Raw genomic sequence first — 5,948 nt, forward strand, 5'->3', positions numbered from 1 at the left:
TAATCCCTAGATTTGGGGTACCACTGGGAATATCATCTGATAGGGGACCACACTTTGTTGCTCAAGTGGTAACACAGTTTGGGAATTAAATGGGAATTACATACCCCATGCATGGAGACCCCAGTCTAGTGGACAGGTGGAGAGAAAGGAAAAAAAAAAAAAAATCAAACCTAAAAAGGCAACTTAGCAAGATTTCTCAGGAACCAAAAATTCAATAATGCTGAAGCCGCTGCGTATTAGGATTAAACCTAAGTGCGGAATGTTAGTTAAGCCCATACGAAATTTTGTATGGCAAACCATATGAAGCACCTGATCCAAATCCAAGTGTGTATGTAAAGGGTAATCAGAATTTATACAATTACGTGTTTCATTTGCTAACAGCGGGACAGCAGCAGGTGAACCCCAGCCCGGCCTGCTCCGCCGCCAGAGGGAACAGTGCAGCGCTGCGTGGGGACCAGCCCTACCCAGCCATGATGCTGCCCGCGGCCGGTCCCAGCCCTGGGCAGACCTGCGGGGCCATGCTGGTCGTCACCGTGTTCCTGCAGTCTGTTTGTGTGGCCGTCACCTTCCTCTACCTCACCAACGAGCTCAAACAGCTCCGGGACACGTACTCCAAGAGCAGCATCGCTTGTCTCACTAGGGAGGAAATGGGAAGTTTCATCCAAAACTCTGATCTAATTGAATGTGAAGACAGAGCGGCTGACCCCTGCTGGCAAGTAAAGTGGCACCTGGGAAAGGTAATTTAAAGGATGTCGAAAAGCTACGAGGAAAACATATCTGCAGTCAACGCTGACAGAGTGCTGACGCTGTCACAGACCAATGGGCAGCAGCCACGTGGTCCCATCAACAGGATTGCGGCACATCTGACGGGCGACAGCAACAGGAAGAATTCCCTGTCCCCACGCATAGATTCCTCACCCAGGAGAGGGAATGGCGAAAAAAAACCCAAAACAAAACAAAACAACAAAAACTGGGAATCGTCAAGAAAAGGCCACTCTTTCCTTTACAATGTGGAACAGAGAAATGGTGAGTTAGTGATACCCCAGACAGGCTTTTATTACATCTACTCATGAATTTATTTTTGTTTCCGTGAAAATGAGAACAAGGATTCAGATTTGTTAGCACAAGTCAGGAACCCCAAACAGCTCGTCCAATATGTTTACAAACTGACTAATTTACCCAGTGCCCATTTTGCTCATGAAAAGTGCAAGAACAAGCTGCTGGTCTAAAAAGGCAGAATATGGACTTTACTCCATCTACCAAGGTGGCGTGTTTCAGCTGAAAAGAGAGGACAGGATTTTTGTCTCAATCAGTAACGGTAACATAGATGACATGAACAAAGAAGCAAGTTTTTTTGGAGCCTTTATGATTGCTTAAAAGATTAAAACCGTGCTCCAAAGAAGCCATGATGAGGGTCAGTTATTGAAAGAGCTGATTAAAATGGAGTGAAAATGCATTGTCTAGGAATAGAAAAGCATTTTCAAAGAGGGGAAATGTTGTAGTTGTAACTAAGTTTTGTAAACTATATCCAAGATTCTTTACCTTATCTTGAGGCTTTGCAGGTTGTATAGAAAAAGAAAACTGAAAGTTAGTCCTCAGTCCTTATCTTATCTTGAAAGGATAGGATGTGCTGAGAATGCACATCTAAGAAATCCAAGAATTTTATATGATTTCACAATGAACATAGGAATAGTGCACATGCGTGGTGACAAAAGGTGAAAAGTACACGGGCGAAGACTTCTCACTTCATCCTGAAGACCCCCTGAACGACCACCAGAGGACACTGCACATGCTTAGAGTAGTTCCAAGGTGTTGCAACTGATATTGTGAAATAGCTGTGTAATCTGATGAATATGCAATAAAACGTTGTGACCCTAATGAATATGTATGTAACCAAATTGTATAAATGTAGTGGAGTTCGAATCAGTGGTCGAAGCCAGCTTTGAGTGCGAACCCCTGTTTTCCCAGCACTGAAATAAAAGCACCGCATATAACTACGTCCGTGGTTATGTGTCTCGTTTGCTAACAGTAGGAGGTAATGAGGTCTAGTTTTAGTAGAAATGGAAGCTACCCTATCCCTTCTAAATTCTACCCTAAAAAGATCTAAAACTGAAGAAAGAGTTGTAATAAATGGGGTAGCAGAGGGGAAGGAGAGACGATTATGAATAAATTCCTATTTGTGAATTAAAAGTATATGGGGAAGCAATATATTAGTGGAAGATTCCCCAGCTTATTTATTAGAGAAAAATCTTTTACAGACTCTAGGTGTGGAAACACAGTTACTGCCGGGGGGGGGGTGACAAGGAGAAAATTTGAAAGCTATTATATTACCTGGAAGTTTGTGTTGGTTTTGGCCAGGGTGGAGTTAATTTTCTTTGTGGTACCTAGTATGGGACTATGTTTTTTGATTTGTGTTAAAAACAGTGTTGATAATACAGAGATGTTTTCGTTATTGCTGAGCAATGTTTGCACAGAGTGGAGGCCTGTTCTGCCTCTCACACTGCTCCAGCAGCAAGTGGGCTGGGAGGAAGCGACAACCAGTGACAAACTTACCTAAGCTCTTAGACAGTGTCTCGAGGTTGGCCAGAGTGTGTGCAAGCTGCAGCAGCAACTGCTCTTCTGGTGGAAGAAAGCAGGAAATTAAACTCTGCTGCTTTCCTATGGAGAGATGACAATGGGCTGCACCTCTTCATAGATGGGTCTTCAAGGGTAATTCAGGGGAAAAGACACAACGGTGAGCCATCATTGAAGGTGTGAGTGGTGAAATAAGAGGGAAGGTTGCCTAATAATTGGTCAGGTCAAACATGCCAGCTATAAGCTGTCAATCAGGCACTGCAAGTGTTAGATGGAAAAGAAGGTACCATCTGTAATAGTTTGTCCTGGTTTTGTTAAAAAACAAGTTTCTCTTTCAGTGAATTTTACCTGTCAGCTAAAGCCTTCGTATTAACTGCATTTTCCTGGAGAACCAGACACATGTTTTGGTAAAACCTAGCAATGGAATGCAAACTTATTGATAAGCATGGATGGACATCTCGCGAGAGATTTGTACAAAGTGCACCACCTGCATATGCTAAGTCATTGGCAGGAATGCTCTGGTCATCTAGAGGTGGACAAGATATTACTGAAGTGATTGAGCAGCTCCGTGACTTTGAGGACAGCCTTGCTGGTTCTCTACAAGCTTGTGTCTCTGCTGTGGAGAAACTGTGTGAAAAATCTGATGACCGGTTTGAAAAGCTATTGCAAGAAATCAAAGAACTCAGAGAAGACACATACCATTCACGACCTGCACAAACCTATGTTTCAGCTGTTAGGAAAAGGCGTTTCCAATCTCGAGAGAGAGGACAGAGGCAGCCCACAAAAAGAGGTTCACTGTGGTTCTTCCTACATGAGCAGGGAGAAAACATGAATAAGTGGCATGGAAGACCTACCTCAGAACTTCAAGAACGAGTACGTGAGATAAAAGGAAAAACTCCTAGGAAGGTGGCTGCTCCAGTTTACAAAAGGAGCAGAAGAGATTCTGATGCTCTTGAAGGAACCTCTAATTCACACCCAGAGACTGTGCAAAACAGAAATTAGAGGTGCCCTGCCTCCAACCAGGTGGAGGAAAGGGATAACAGAGTTTATTGGACTGTACAAATACGATGGTCGGGTACAACACACCCCCAGGAGTACAAAGCTTTAGTGGACACTGGTGCACAGTGCACAATAATTCCTTCTAATTATAAAGGAACGCAATCCATCAATATTGTTGGAGTGACTGGGGGATCCCAGGAACTGACTGTTGTAGAGGCTGAAATGAGCCTAACTGGAAAAAACTGGGAAAAGCATCCCATTGTGACTGGCCCAGATGCTCCATGCATCCTTGGCATAGACTACCTCAAGAGAGGGTATTTTAAGGACCCAAAAGGGTATAGGTGGGCATTTGGTATAGCAGCTGTGGACACTGAGAAAATTGAACAGCTGTCTGATTTGCCTGGTCTTTCAGATGATCCTTCTGTTGTAGGACTGCTGATGGTTGACGATCAGCAGGTGCCAACTGCTACCACGACAGTGCATCGCCGGCAATATCACACCAATCGAGACTCTTTGATTCCTATTTCGGAGGTCGATCCGTCAATTGGAAAGCCAGGGTGTGATCAGTAAGACTCGCTCACCTTTTAACAGCCCAATCTGGCCAGTGCATAAGTCTAGTGACGAGTGGAGACTAACTGTGGACTATCGTGGCCTGAATGAAGTTACGCCACCACTGAGTGCTGCTGTGCCTGACATGCTAGAACTGCAATTTGAACTGGAGTCAAAGGCAGCTAAGTGGTATGCTACAACTGACATTGCTAATGCATTTTTCTCTATTCCTGTAGCAGCAGAGTGCAGGCTGCAGTTTGCTTTCACCTGGAGAGGCATCCAGTACATGTGGAATCGCTTGCCCCAGGGGTGGAAACACAGTCCTACCATCTGCCATGGACTGATCCAGACCACGCTGGAGCAAGGTAAAGCTCCAGAACACTTGCAATATATTGATGACATCATTGTATGGGGCGACACAGGGAAAGAAGTCTTCGAGAAAGGTGAGAGAATAATTCAGATTCTTTTGGATGCTGGTTTTGCCATAAAACGAAGCAAGGTCAAGGGACCTGCACAAGAGATCCAGTTTTTAGGAATAAAATGGCAAGATGGCCGTCGTCAGATCCCAATGGATGTGATCAACAAAATTGCTGCAATGTCTCCACCTACTAATAAAAAGGAGACACAGACTTTCTTGGGCGTTGTAGGTTTTTGGAGAATGCATATTCTTGACTACAGCCAGATTGTGAGTCCTCTCTATCGAGTGACTCGTAAAAAGAACCAGTTTGAGTGGGGCCCTGAACAACGACAAGCCTTTGAACAAATTAAGCGTGAGATAACTCATGCAGTGGCCCTTGGACCAGTTCGGACTGGACTAGATGTTAAAAATGTGCTCTACACCGCAGCCGGAGATAATGGACTTTCCTGGAGTCTCTGGCAGAAAGCACCAGGAGAAACCCGAGGTCGACCCTTAGGTTTTTGGAGTCGAGGATACAAAGGATCTGAGGCCAACTATACTCCAACTGAAAAAGAGATACTAGCAGCATACGAAGGAGTTCGAGCTGCTTCAGAAGTGATCGGTACTGAAGCACAGCTCCTCCTAGCACCTCGACTGCCGGTGCTGAGCTGGATGTTCAAAGGGACGGTTCCCTCTCCACATCATGCAACCGAAGTTACGTGGAGTAAATGGATTGCATTGATCACGCAACGAGCTCAAATTGGAAGTCCCAACCGTCCAGGAATCTTAGAAGTGATTACAGACTGGCCAGAAAGTAAAGACTTTGGGATGTCTCCAGATGAGGAGGAAGTAAAACGTGCTGAAGAAGCACCACCGTATAATACTCTTTCAGAGACTGATAAGCAGTATGCACTGTTCACAGATGGATCCTGTCGTCTCGTAGGAAAACATCGAAGGTGGAAAGCTGCTGTGTGGAGTCCCACACGACAAGTTACAGAAGCCACTGAAGGACAAGGTGAATCTAGTCAATTTGCACAAGTGAAAGCCATCCAGCTGGCTTTGGACATTGCTGAATGAGAGAAGTGGCCAATACTTTATCTCTATACTGACTCATGGATGGTAGCAAATGCCTTGTGGGGGTGGCTACAGCAATGGAAGAAAAGCAACTGGCAGTGCAGAGGTAAACCCATTTGGGCTGCCACACTGTGGCAAGACATTGCTGCTCGGCTAGAGAGCCTGCCTGTGAAAGTTCGTCATGTAGATGCTCATGTGCCTAAAATTCGAGCCACCGAGGAACATCTAAACAACCAACAAGCGGATCAAGCTGCTAAGATTAAAGTAGCTGAGGTGGACTTGGACTGGCAACATAAATTGAACTTTTCCTAGCCCGGTGGGCCCATGATGCTTCAGGGCATCAAGGTAGAGATGC

The 5,948-nt window shown here is 45.0% G+C and overlaps 1 pseudogene across 1 annotated transcript; it reads left to right on the top strand.

Moving 5' to 3' along the window:
• Positions 1 to 470: 470 nt before the first annotated feature.
• On the top strand, positions 471 to 1,377 carry LOC308051397 (tumor necrosis factor ligand superfamily member 10-like; annotated as a pseudogene). Its single transcript has one exon. The product of its transcript is annotated as a tumor necrosis factor ligand superfamily member 10-like (transcript).
• Positions 1,378 to 5,948: the final 4,571 nt, after the last annotated feature.

The sequence above is a fragment of the Nesoenas mayeri genome (genome assembly GCF_963082525.1).
Source record: "Nesoenas mayeri genome assembly, chromosome: W".
Classification (NCBI taxonomy): Eukaryota; Metazoa; Chordata; class Aves; order Columbiformes; family Columbidae; genus Nesoenas; species Nesoenas mayeri.